A 13557-nucleotide genomic window follows, 5' to 3' on the forward strand; every position below is an offset into this window, starting at 1 on the left:
CTGAAAAAAATAATAAAAACTTTGTAATATATATTTTTCGTTTTTTTTTCCTTTTTCTTACCTGGACTTTTTCGGTATTGGGAGGATTCAAGTCCTTTAAAATATAAGGTTCAACTCCCGGAACGCAATTTCCCAAATAGCAAGGATATCAACAATGTCTTTTTCTTTCGCCTTAACTGACTGGCCTCCACTCGATAGTTGCCATCCAAAGAAAACTAACAAAAAAAAAAGATTCAGTTTGTGTATCGGGAGTACAGTCGCCATTCCGGGTAATATACGATGATGCTTCCGGGTAAATTCCGTAAGAAAAGACAAAATAACAAAGCAATAAATATAAGGACTCCGAGAAAAGATATCTACTCTTGTGATTTATTATTAACATTACTCTGATGTTGCGTTGACACTGGTTTTCTCAGCTTGAGGTGGGATAACCGGTGTACTGTTGTTCTTATCCACAGCCAAAGAGTTAAGGTGGAAACACACTACACTGCCGTTGCGGCATCATATCAGACATTATACGGTGTGCACGCTGGTGTGATGTTTTAAGATAATGATGCATTGAGGCCGAAACACACAACGATGAAGAATTTGTGAAATCTTATTCGTGGAAATTCAGCGACGTACAAATTATGTGACCTGGAATTCGAACGGCACAGAATTTCCACGAATCAGAATTTAACACGTCTCTGGCATGACGTGAAATCACGTCACGTCAGTGTGGTGTGTATCCGCCTTTAGACAGCAGTACTACGCCATTCACATAAACAGGGCCGGACTTGGGTAGATGCCACGGGTACGGGCCGTAAAACTGGAACTTATTGCGAAACGATTGGATATTATCGCTCTGATTCCGTATAATATTTTACGATAACTGCTTTTCACAAACCAGAATTTTATGAAGAACTGTCAATTTAGTAACATCGGTAGTGAGCTCGCAAACCCCTACGTCTTTGAATGGGGGCCTCGATTTTCGACAGGACCCCAGACAAAGATTTTTAGCAATCTTCTTATATTGATTTCCAAGAAAATTTATAGTTTTGAATATTGAAAAATATAAGATCGATACGTAAGCCCCCCCCCCCCCTCCCAGAGTCCTTTCAACCTTTCCCATGACGGGGGCGGCATGGTCTTAACAGCGTCGTGAGGACTCGGGGGAAAAAATCATCTCTGGGCCCGTCATCGTTTCACACTTTATAAGTGCTAGTTACCCCGATTCAAGATACTATTTCATGTATAGACATTATTTTGTTTGTAAATGTAACGTTAACGAATGGTTTCATAACCACCTGCACTATCCAGTATGCCCATTCGTTTAGACGGCCCTGCTTTCTGGAAACTCGTCGAAACGATTTTTTGACGGATCTGAATTCCACGACATTTTTGCCGCCTCCCCAAATTGGTATTTACAAAACTAGATAATCTCTGGGCCTGACATCCTATCACATCTTTCTCGTAATATTGAAGAGGGCCGCAAACTGTCCTCCCACCGGGTCATTGATTAAGGACTGAGTCCCCCCGGCCTGCACATCAATCCCACTTACCAATCTACTATCTCAGAATGATGCCTGAAGACATTAAGTGAATCTGGGCTATTTAAATTTTTGGATTGTTAGATAACGTGTATTTATTCAGATACGGCCAAAAGAATTGATGTACAGGACTACTGAGACGTGACTGAGCCACACAAGTCACGGATCCCCCTTGTGTTAATACCATACCGGCCTCGCTATGCAATTCTGAGCTTCGCAAAACCGGTTTTGGAGTAGTGGCTACACAAAATCGACCATTAAAATAGCCCGCGCTGTGCTATTGACACTTCAAAACTGGTACTTCCACGAGTTGGATCTCCGCAGTGCTGCGGATGTGGATCCGACTTTTTTAGATCTTTTGATTCATAAAATAATCACTTCAAATCATAAATAGACACACAAATCAATATCTCCAGCTCACCGCGATGCCTCTGACAAAGCTTGGCAACGGCCCAAAGAGCCGCGACGCTCACTTTGAGAAACACTGGCCTTTAGCATAATGCTGAACTTATGCCTCCGATGTAACAATAATTTTTCTGCAACAAAAATTTTTCTTGGTCCACAGAGTATCATGATATTCAGATTTCACTGTAATTATTATTATTTTTTATCGTCAGGAATTTAATAAGTTCATGGTGGTTAATCATTTATTTTTAATTATTATATCATAATAATTATATAATTATAGGTATTTACAGTAGTTATTGATTAATTTATAAGCGGCAACAACTAAGAAGTTCATGATGGTCAATTAATGGCCATTAAAAATGGGCGTTGACTTGATAAAAAAACCGAAGTGAAAACGTTTACAAGCGTATTTCGGGCTTTACCAACTCACCTTTGTAAAACCTAGGTCTTACCCATGACCACCACAAGGATGGGGCTGACAGAGGTCCAGCCCTGGGACCCTGATGATTCTCATCAAATTTTTTCTCACACTATAAATTCAGCGCAAAAGTGCCCCCCCCCCCTGGAAGTCTGTACTCGGGGCCCGCAAAAGAACCCAACCTACGAGCCCTACTCCATAATGTGTGGGCCATGGCATTATCAGTGAAACCCAGGTTTTATACCAGTCTTCGGGGCTCTTTTACCGAGTCTTTAACATATAAAAATTCGAGATTTTCTACCCCCCACATCGCAAAATACCCGCTGAAAACTCAAATTAAGTTGTAAATCTTGGGCATTGAACCGGAATAAGAACCAAACCGACGTACACGAGAAGTTTTTATTTCTCAGATATAAAATATATATCGCGATATGATTGGCAATATAACTTACGAGCAACATGACTATCCGTAGAATGTACATCTCTCGCCAACTCTTTCTATAGATCGATCCCGTCCATGATGTAGCAACGAAAAGAAAAAATGGCAATAAATGAATTATACGAGAAGCAAAAAAAAAACCCCCAAAGATGGCAGATTTACGATATGATTTGCCTTTCATTTTATAGCCCGAGGAAAATTAGTACCTCGTTCGCAAAAGAGGTTCTTATTATTTTTTTTAATAATATCCATTCAACGAGGACCTCCCATGATGTTTTTCCACGGACCTGAGCTTATTATTAGGTAGATCAAAAAGACATGATAATACGGAAATTGCTTTTAAACGTAGCTGTGATTTCGGGGTTTTTTTTCCCGACCTTCTAATTATAGTGTGTGACGTTGTTACGTTATAATAAAATCTAGCCAAAAAAATGAAATGCAAAAAATGTCGCCGTCTTATGTGATGTCGTTTTCTCGCGAGGACTCGTGCCGGGATGAGAGATCGACCTACCATTACGTGGCTATCCGTGGACGTTTCATATCAAGGGCGCTCTCAACCTTTGGGAGAGTGCGTGGGCCAGTTCGTTGGTTTGGAAACGTGTCGCGGGTCGCTTAAGTAATCTGTAACTGTGCCGTGAGTAACTCGAGATATGGGGAATTGCACGCTGGTCGTTTATGTGCTCTGCTGCACCTAGGCTATTTGTAAATATGCCGCTGGTCATTTGGTCGTTTGGACGACCTGTAAACTTGCCGTGGGGGCCACTTAAGTTATCTTTAAATGTACCGCGGGTGACTGAAGTGATCTGTGTATGTGCTACGGGTTGCTGAAGTGATTTGCGGATGTGTCGCTGTTGCTTGAGTAATCTGAAACTGTGCCACTGGTCACTTAAGTGATCTCTAAATTCATCGCTGTATTTCTTTAGTGATCTGAAACTGGGCTGCGTTCCACCTAAGTGATTTGCAACAGCATCCCAGGTCACCTAAGTGATCTTTAAATGTGCTCCAGGTTATTTGAGTGATCTTTAAATGTGATTCAGGTCACTTGAGTGATCTTTAAATGTGCTTCAGGTCACTTGAGTGATCTTTAAATGTGCTCCAGTTCATTTGAGTGATCTTTAAATGTGATTCAGGTCACTTGAGTGATCTTTAAATGTGCTTCAGGTCACTTGAGTGATCTATAAATATGGCGCGGGTCACTTAATTGATCTATAAATGTGCTATGGGCCACGTAATTTATCTGTAAATGACGGCCCCTTAATTTATCTATAAATGTGCCGTAGGTCATTGAAGTGATCTGGAACACCGCCCAGGTCGCTTAAGCGATTTGTAGATGCGCCGCGGGTCACTTAAGTGATCTGGTAACGTTCCACTTGTCTCACTTTTTACCAAATTAATGTTGAGGTCGCGGGCCACATAAGATGACTCTGAGGGCCACATCTGGCCCGCTGGCCATGGGTTGAGCTTGTATGCATTACATACCGTAGCAAAGGAATCGTAATTACAAGATAGGTGGATAAAATTTCATGCCTATTAATTTATTCTTTCCGTAAGAAATATTCGTCGTTTGTTCTGCCGCGAGATGGATAATATGACAATTTGACATTTTTGGACATCGGCTAATCCGTTCCCCCACCCCCCATAGTAATTTTTTTCCGTTTTAATTATGGAATCGCGAATCTTTGGTAGTAATTATCGTCCGCGACGTTTTCGCAAATTATTATTTTCTCTCCTCTGGGGAGGGTTGGATAGATTAAGAGTCCATGGATCGCTCATAAGGACTGGTAGTTGAAGCAGAAGTAAAAGAGAGAGAGCGACGCTGCGTGTGGTCGCTTGAATGATGTAGCGTAATAAATTTCGCCGGGGTAAATTATTGTAATTAATCCTCGCTTGTCGTTTATGATGTTGTAAAAAGACGGAGGCCCTATGGTAAAGGATGTTGCCTTTATTTTTTATTTTTTGCTTCTTGGCTTTGCTCAGGTATTATTGAGAGAGAGACAGTTCGTTGTCGAAATATGGGTGTGTTGCTTACCTGTGACAGATGATTGTGTTCGGTTATTTTTTTTGTTTTGTATTATCCACATCCGTGCGTGATGGTGTCTTCGAGATTATGCATGAGGATCGTTTTGGGTAGAATGTTTGATGACGAGGGCGTATGTAGATTTCGCCCGATGACCATCGTGTAATCGAGAAACGATTAGGATTATTTTTGATGGATTGGGATTTTTGATGATTCATTGATGACACTGTATTAATTGACGTAGCGTTAATTGTGTTTTCATTATTGTTGTTTCAGGATGAACGGTTTGAGATGAGAACTGCACATACGTGACCGTAGCGAGATAGGAAATTTTATTAGTACATAGTTACGTTATCGTTTTATTTTGGCTCCTCTTTCGAATAAATGTGGTGAGTATATTCAAAATACTGATTTTGCTTGGAGTATTATTTTATATTTATTCATGAGGTGGTGCTGAATTCGTGGTAAAATGTTTAAGGGATGACAGAGTACACACACAAATAACATTTTTCCTCCAAAGAATGCATAGGTGCCAGTGAAGCATTTAGGTGCCCAATTGGCATGCTTATCTACCATCGTGAAGGTTGTTGTCAGGGTCCCGGGTTCGAACCCGAGGGAGGATATAGATAAGATATTTTCCCTAACGAACTCGAGGCGACCACCGATAGACAGCGCGCCTTCACTTCCAACTCATCTCACTAATGGCAGTAAATTGCAATATAGCGATATGGCCGGAGTTGGTGTTTGGTGAAGTAGTGAAGCATTTAGACTTCATAGGAAATGTGCCTTCAGATATTGACACAGCGCAGGCCACATTAGTCATTTTATTGAGCCCCGCGGGTGACTAAGCTATACTACGCACATATTACGGAAGAGCTGGGAGGGTTACTACTTGTTTCACGTACCGAGCGTTGGAGATTTCTGCTCCAGGTGCTATTAAGTGAGAGAGAGAGAGGGAGAGCTGCAATAAATTGCATGCTTTCTGTATGTCAGGGCAGGATGAATCCCAGGCGCCAAGTCTCCATAGCGACTAAGAAATTGGTATTGACGCCTTAAATTTTCTTTGTTAGTTACTAAATTGCAGGCTGAGAGCAGCATGAAATGTTTTAAATTTATTACAGCAAATCTGCCAACATGAAAGAACGGTACAATATGCCCTGGAAAAGTTACAAGAAAAAATTTTCCTGGACCTTTTTCTTCGGGAATTTTTTTTGAGCCTAAAAAATTGTGCTGGTACTCAATGTTTTGATTTTTGTCCAACCAAAAAAATTATAAATTTTTCATTCACGTGATAAATGGTTTTTATGATTTTTTGAGCATGCAAAGCATAAGTGTTCCCTACCGGTGAAAAAGAAAAATATGTATATATAAGAAATTATAAATTGAGAACTTCGAGGCAGAAACTGTGGTCCACGAAACCTAAATGAACGTTTCCACATTTATTGAACCACCAATGAAAACATTTGTGGCTCTTGATACCATGAAACGAACCACTGATCCTCGGACCACTGAGTGCGGAACACTGACGAGAAATCTATGCCTTAAGGAGATAAGAATTTTTTACAATTCTTGTATTGCTTTCACTTCTAATTCGATTGGGCATGAATAACATCTTAGGAGGCTGTAAGAGTCCAAACGCGTTCCAATGTATTATTCTCTGACATGCAATGTTCGTTTTAATTGCCGAGGTTCTTATCGAGATGTCTACGGATCACAAGTCCTTAGAAAGATTTCAGGGGGTGAACTATCTCTGCAGTCCTTAGTAACTACTAGTCCTAATGAACTACCGGTCGGAGGACTGCAGCTAAGGACCGCTTTAACTACTAGTAGTTAAGAGGTACTATGAACTACCAGTCCTTAAGGTCACGTGACGTGAAACAGTAGTTAGAGGGAGAGAAAATTTTTGGTTTCGAGAGTAACAGATCGCTAACCAATCGGGATGCCGTTTGAAGCCTACAACTACTACTAATTATTTAACAATCGTTTTTCCGCAGTGGGTGGTGGCAGCGATTTCATGTTTACAACTGATTGTAAACAAACTTTTTTTTCCGAGGGACTCGCCACACATTTTTGTCACCCGTGCTTTGCAATTTTTTTTACTCTAACATCGCCAGCTAGTTTAATTATTTTGTAAACGTATGAGACGTTGCATTTTTCATCTTGCGACTTTTTTTAGAATAAGATTCGCTATTTTTCTTGTCCGAGCTCATGGATCCCACTTTTGGATACTTGAAAAAGCGAGTATCTGGGACCCCAGCGGCATATAAGCGGGTCGCATACTGATGAAATCAAAATTTGAAAAAAAGAAAATTCTTACAACAAAATGCAAAACTTTAAATTAAGGTTACCGGCACTAGTTGAGCCTACGGTCGTAGTGTGCCTTTCCGGGCAGACTTTCCTTTTTTTTTGGGGGGGGGGCTCTTCTTGAAAGGGTTATTATGCAAAATAATTATAGATTTTTGGGCCCCCCAATTCGCCTCGGGGGCCCTACTTGAGGCCCCAGCTGAATACTATTTTTAATATTGAGTGCCACTTTTTTTTAAGACCAATTTGTTAAAAATGATGTTTTATTATCCATTTTTATTCCTTTTTAAATTCATTGAAACAATGAATTGCAAATTATTTTCGGAGCAACTAAAATATTAAATTATTGATAATTTATAATTAAAAGAATTAACTGCCTTGCTGCATATTGTAGTTCTATATTTTAAACTATAGGTTTCTCCTCAGTATTAAAAAATATCAGAATACGATTTTCTATGAATGAGCACTTACCTGTTAATGGAAGTGAATACTTCAATATTTAAAATATATATACGTCTATATTAAAGATCTTTCATCAATTTATCTGTTTCATATTTAGCTTCCAACAAATAATTTCACCTGATAACTTTCATTTTGACAATATATTTCATTTGAGTTGATTAGAAGATGAATGATTGATTGAAATTGATTAATAGAAACATGAATTAAATAACAACTTGCACATATGATTTGTCATACAAAAACATTTTATTTCAAACATATGTTCATAGAGAGTTATCATAATCACAATTTATTGGTTGTACTTTTCTTAGAAATCGCATCTTTCAAGAATATAATTTTTTAAGATTCATAAATTTTCATCTGCATCTTCAAATGTTGATTTACCTGAAATTAAAAAGAGGAAGAAAAAAAAACACTTTTATTATGCTTATCAATATTTAAATGTACTGTATATTTTATTTCAAATTATAACGCAGTCTTTAGTTGTATAAGTAGAGATAATTCGTGCACAATAGCACTTAGTCGACATTGAGTCGTCTCGCCACCATTTTATCACAGTAGGATCCAAAATGTATAAACTGTGTTTTGCAAGGGAGGCCTGGCGTTCCACATAGATGCACATGTTCATGTCTAGATGTATTTACCTAGGGCTTGGAGCAACTAAATCTTATTTAGAGCTCCGAAATCTTAAGAGCCAACATTGCAAAAAAAAAAATTCATACTGACACCTAAAATTTTCTATGCAGATCATAAAATATTTGGAGTTTATGTCTGAATCTTCCAACATGTCAAGATCATCACTAAGTGCTGAAAAAGTTGAATATAATTTTTTTTTACTTCGGATTATTTCTTCTAAAAATATGCTTGGTTTCCAAAAAATTTGGCCCGCGCCTTTTTCAATTTTTCGAGCCATGTTTCTACCCTAAAATTTTGGTCAGACAGATGAAGTGCAAAAACCTATTGGCACGCAGCTTACTATATATTTTCACTCTACTCTTTCAGCTTTGCTCTAAAACACATCCTTAGCAACCTCTTGTGGATCGGGGAACCCCTATTTAAATTAACATAGAAATTTTGCAGTGTTGTATGGTCTCACTAGTTAAAAAGTATGATATTATTTGTCGTCAAGTATATTGTTTTAATATTTTCATTCACAAAATTTGCTCATCAGTAAATATAACACGTTTTTCAAAGAATTAATATTGCTTTTCAGTTAGTAAAGCTTCTAAAAGTTTTTTTTTAATGTCCTCCCTCTCATTTATATAGCCAAGACAAGTTTTTCAACAGTACATGTTTTTACTTGCACTGGTCAAATTTTGAGTGGTATAGGTAGCCATTAAGAAATCGTCTATCTTAATTTCCTCAATTCAATTATGTCAAAAACAGTTGTTCTTTCAATAGTATATGAAAAAATTATTATAAAGATAATTACTCATAGCAAGATATTTCTCGAGAGAAACCAATAAGGTATGGACTAAAAACAATGCCACCTTTCCCCCTTGCTTATTTTGTTTTTGCACATATAAAATGTGTCGCTGAAATTACAATAATTTCAGAGGGAAGTATGTTTCTGTTGAGTTTTATATTGAGAAATATTCAAGTGATTGTACAGTTTACAATTTTTATGAATTTTCTCAACTTAAAATTGAATGTGTATAAAATAGGTTATTTTAATCATGGTGCAACATAAATAAGACACTGAAATACAACATTTCTTAATAAACATGTGAATTTATGTAATACAGCCTCTCCGAAACGCTATTATGATTATGATCTGATACAACGTCAAAATTCTGTGGGTGGGATGGTGGTGTTAAATCGGGTTCGACTGTATTTGTTCCACTAGGGTTGTTGATACAAATGAAATCAGTGAAAATGATGATTGTTAAAATTTATGTCATTAAATCATGCATGGAAATATTTCATTTTACATGAAAATAATAATGGAAACTGTTGCTCAAAGTCAAATACAAAGAATTAAAATTACCTTTGTTTGCTCTGGGAGAATTGTTTCGTAACCTTAAAAACCTTCACATTACTTCGTAGCTACCTACAGCCAAGTTCCTGGGAAACAAAATTTTTCAGAGTTAGAAAAGTCTCACAAATGTATATACACTAATATATATATAATCTCTCAGCTGTTTACTAACAACATTGTTAAAAAATAAATGCTTGTTAAAAGTTTCACTTCCATAACATCTCAAAATGTTATATTTTAAAGTTCTTAAATATTCGACATGGAAATTTGTTTTCTGTGTTTACCCATACACACAAAATCAAAAACAATTTTTGGCAAAAAATTAAATTTGAACACACACAGCAAGGCCATAACCCAAATACTGGAGTAGTAATACGTTTCAAACACTAATCTGCTTCCTCTAGTTATAATGTATATACCTCAATAAAAACTGTGCCTGAAATTCCAACTTTGTTTTTTAGTTCCATTGTACGAATTTCATTTTTCATATCAACAAAACAATATAATGATTCCTTATTAAATATTCCTCATCTCAGAGCGAGTTACAGAGTGCAATTTTTCAGGAAGTGGCACATGATTTTTTTTCTCAAAATTTAACTTCCACTAAGTATTACAATATTGTTCATTTGAACAGTTCAAAATATCAAATCTATATTTTAATCCTTTAGTGCACGAGTTTTACAAAAATTAATATTTAACATTACTGCCAATTTTTACCATGCTTTATTTCAATTTCACCATTACTCATCACAAAAAAATTATTAAATTTTTTATCATTTAGGTGCTATAATTTATTATCAATGAATTGTAGCTTATTAGTTACTTTGTGCATTGAAAGGAGGTTGATCTAAAACACAAATTTTCAATTTCCTTATTTATAGGCGATTATTATTAATTAAAATTATTCAATTTCCTTATTTATAGGCGATTATTCATAGCATAGTCATCCAAGCACAATTTTTATTGTGCCAACAATATTCAAATTATTTATTTACACACATGCTCAATTTATTTAGACATAATTTTTCATTGAAAAAAATTAATACGGCAAAAAACATAGAATGTAAAATTTCAATCTGATATTATCGTAATTGTAGATTTATATTTCATTTGCCATGTAAATATTTTCAATACAATCCAAAGTATACATGGGCTATTTGATATTTTTCAGCATTACCAAGTGGGATCCACTGCCCTATTGATTGCGTGACATTATGTCCATTTATATTTTTAAATAACGCATTTACCGAGCAAAAAAATATTAAGAAAATTTCTAAACACTCTTCTTATATAGTTCGATAGCAATAAAATAATTCTTACCTCAGTAATGAACATGCTAGCACTTCGTCGTGGCTTCGATCGCCGATGTCAACATCTGGTTTTGCAGGATATAATGATGAATCACTTCAACTTTGATGACATCGAAGACATAATCTAAGTTTTATCTGTCATTATTATCGTAAAAAATTGTTTAATTCGAAAAAAAAACAGCATATTTCATCACTAAATATCACAGCGAGAACTCGCGGCCAGAGACGAAATTTCCTCTTTTCCAAGATGGCCGCCGTGAACTACTTTTCTTGCTGCTTTAGGACTGGTGCTAGGCAGTCCTTAGCAGCGGTCCTAAGTAACTACTAAAAAAAAGTCCTTAGCTTAGAGATAGTATCGAAAAGTCGAACTACTGGCCAGCTAAGGACTTTTCGGCGCTCAACTACTTTTTTTCCGCTAAGGACCGCAGAGATAGTTCACCCCCAGGTTCGGGAAGTCCGTGGGCTTGGAGAAAAAACAATCAATTCAATTTTTTAATATAAATTTTTTGCTATATACCGAATAAAATTTTTGCAAAGGGCTCCGCGGACTTATTGCACAATGGATTCTCCATCATCTCTTAAAATTTGCACCATGTACACAGACAGTACTATCAACGTAATTGAAGACATTTAAATATCACCATATATTTTCTCATTCTTCTATAAAATCACCTATTTTTTTTTCAGATTAATCACTTATAATGATTTAAATTATGATAAATAAAATTACATTTCGATAATAATGAAATAAAAATACCACGACATCTACATTTTATTCATTCGTCATGATTGCGGATGTGTGGAAAAAGAATAGATCCCGTTGATTCTTCCATCGAGATGAGTCAAGAAAGTATGACGTCTGTATGAGTATGATCTCATAGCCTCATGAAATAATAATAATGGAGGGGGGAGAAGTAAATTGAAACGAATTTTTTCAGAAGACAGATGATGAATATTTTGATAAGCAACAGTAACAATGATAACAATAATAATAATATAGAGGAGATGAAAAGTTATTATTTTCGGTGTGTGATGCTGAGAAAAGGAAATGACGGTATAGAGCCATGCTGATGCTTTTCTCGCCATGTGTTGTCACAGTGTTGATTGATGGATTGGGCTCCAACTACTGTCTTATTTCAGGGACCCTTTTTTCTCATTTCCCATGACTTGAAGTCACGGTTTTGTCAGCAGCTTGGCTACATCCTTATTATTATTATCTTTTTGGATGATGAGATCCAAAAAACTCAAAAGATTTTTCCAATATTTCTTCATATTCCCAACCTTATGGATTAAATTTTTAGAAATTTGGGATATTTATATTCTACAGCCATTTTTTGATACACTTCCAGTGAATGTATATACGAATACTTCTTTCGGATAAATTCGCACGTAAAAAGATAAGAAAACAGAAGACTGAAGTTTAAACGTGAATATATTGTCTATCTTTTTCACCTTGAGTCCAGTTCAAACAGCCAATTTGGTAACCAAGCCTGAACATGCATTGACCAAAATATGATCTATCCGTATAATATCATTAGTTTCTATCAAATAATGTATTTTTTAGATGTAATGGAAACGATTTCATCATGGTACAGCACAACCGGGCTGGTACCCAAATATGAGTAAGAACGTGTATCGTTGGGGACTTGTCTAAATTATATCTGTCCTTAGATAGAGGCGTACGCAGGGGAGTGTTCAGAGGGCCCACGCTTCCCCACAGGCCGACCAAAAATTAGAAAAAAATATATATTTCTGTGAAGAAAATGAAATATCAAAAGGAAATACCCTTTATATGCTATATTTACCAATTTCTGTTAATTTGAAAGCCTTTTGAAGAGTGGAAGCTCAGAATTTCTCAGAAAGAAAACTTTTCTGACCCCTCAAAAGGTCGATTCTGCGTTTGCCCCTGCCCTTAGACAACACACAACTCTTATATTGATTGTCTAGTGTAAAAATGTGGTAGGTTACATTTCTTTGCAAAAATGGAGTAAATGTATGGAGTGATAAGTAGAAAATAAAGCTGAGTTTCAACATTCACTGATGTGCTATGTGAATGCATTTTTATGCAACTCTAAACTTTGAAAATCCTATCTCGAAGAATCAGTAAAATGTCACTTGCCACATGTATGCACTTTAGCCATCGATATACAGAACTTCATATATTCCTTGTGAGACGTAAGTGTCTAAAATATACTCTATTTACGTCACGCCAGTTTTCGGTCAGATTTAAAAGCCGTATGTATCCACGTCTAAACAGGACAAGTATCAGATTGGTCTTCAAGTGACAACAACCGTTGTTTCTTTCGGAACAATTTGAACGTATCATTGATATATCTGTACCTGTCATCTAATAGCGAATAAAATGTCTGATACACCCCGCGGAGAATCTCCGTATGCATCATTTTAACATGAAAAAACAGAAGAGAAAGATATCTCTTCCTGTTTTTATTTTCCTTTTTACTATATTTTTCATATTTTTTCTTGAAAATGTTTTTTCCTTTTCCATCATGTCATTTCCTGATCTGGATGTATTTTTTGGTCTCCACTGAGAGAGAGAGAGAGAGAGAGAGACTCAGGCTATTCGTCTTCTTCAAGATCACCGGTGCAGATAAGGGCCGACGACCCTTGGAGCACCCATTGGCAATTTATTATTATTTATTATTCTTTTATGTATTATTTTTTTGCTCTCAAC

At 36.4% G+C, this 13557-nt stretch overlaps 1 protein-coding gene and 1 long non-coding RNA gene across 8 annotated transcripts in view; one reads left to right on the forward strand and one right to left on the reverse strand.

Moving 5' to 3' along the window:
* The window catches only part of LOC149078477 (latrophilin Cirl-like), a 309115-nt gene that overhangs the window by 103871 nt on the left and 191687 nt on the right, over nucleotides 1-13557 (forward strand). For all 7 annotated transcript variants that reach the window (XM_089240590.1, XM_089240593.1, XM_089240594.1 and 4 more), the window contains exon 2: nucleotides 5088-5200. The gene's annotated coding sequence lies outside the window, so the exon portion shown is untranslated. The remainder of the gene's footprint in view (nucleotides 1-5087; nucleotides 5201-13557) is intronic.
* LOC149078478 (uncharacterized) lies at nucleotides 7787-11287 on the reverse strand. Its single transcript, XR_016193839.1, has 3 exons — nucleotides 10876-11287; nucleotides 9565-9641; nucleotides 7787-7961 (listed from the first exon to the last, which is right to left on the reverse strand). It is a non-coding gene; the product is annotated as an uncharacterized LOC149078478 (long non-coding RNA).

The sequence above is a fragment of the Pholcus phalangioides genome, unplaced genomic scaffold (assembly GCF_987345545.1).
Source record: "Pholcus phalangioides strain wild (caught in Gottingen) unplaced genomic scaffold, Ppha-v1.0 ptg000013l_1, whole genome shotgun sequence".
Taxonomy (NCBI): domain Eukaryota; kingdom Metazoa; phylum Arthropoda; class Arachnida; order Araneae; family Pholcidae; genus Pholcus; species Pholcus phalangioides.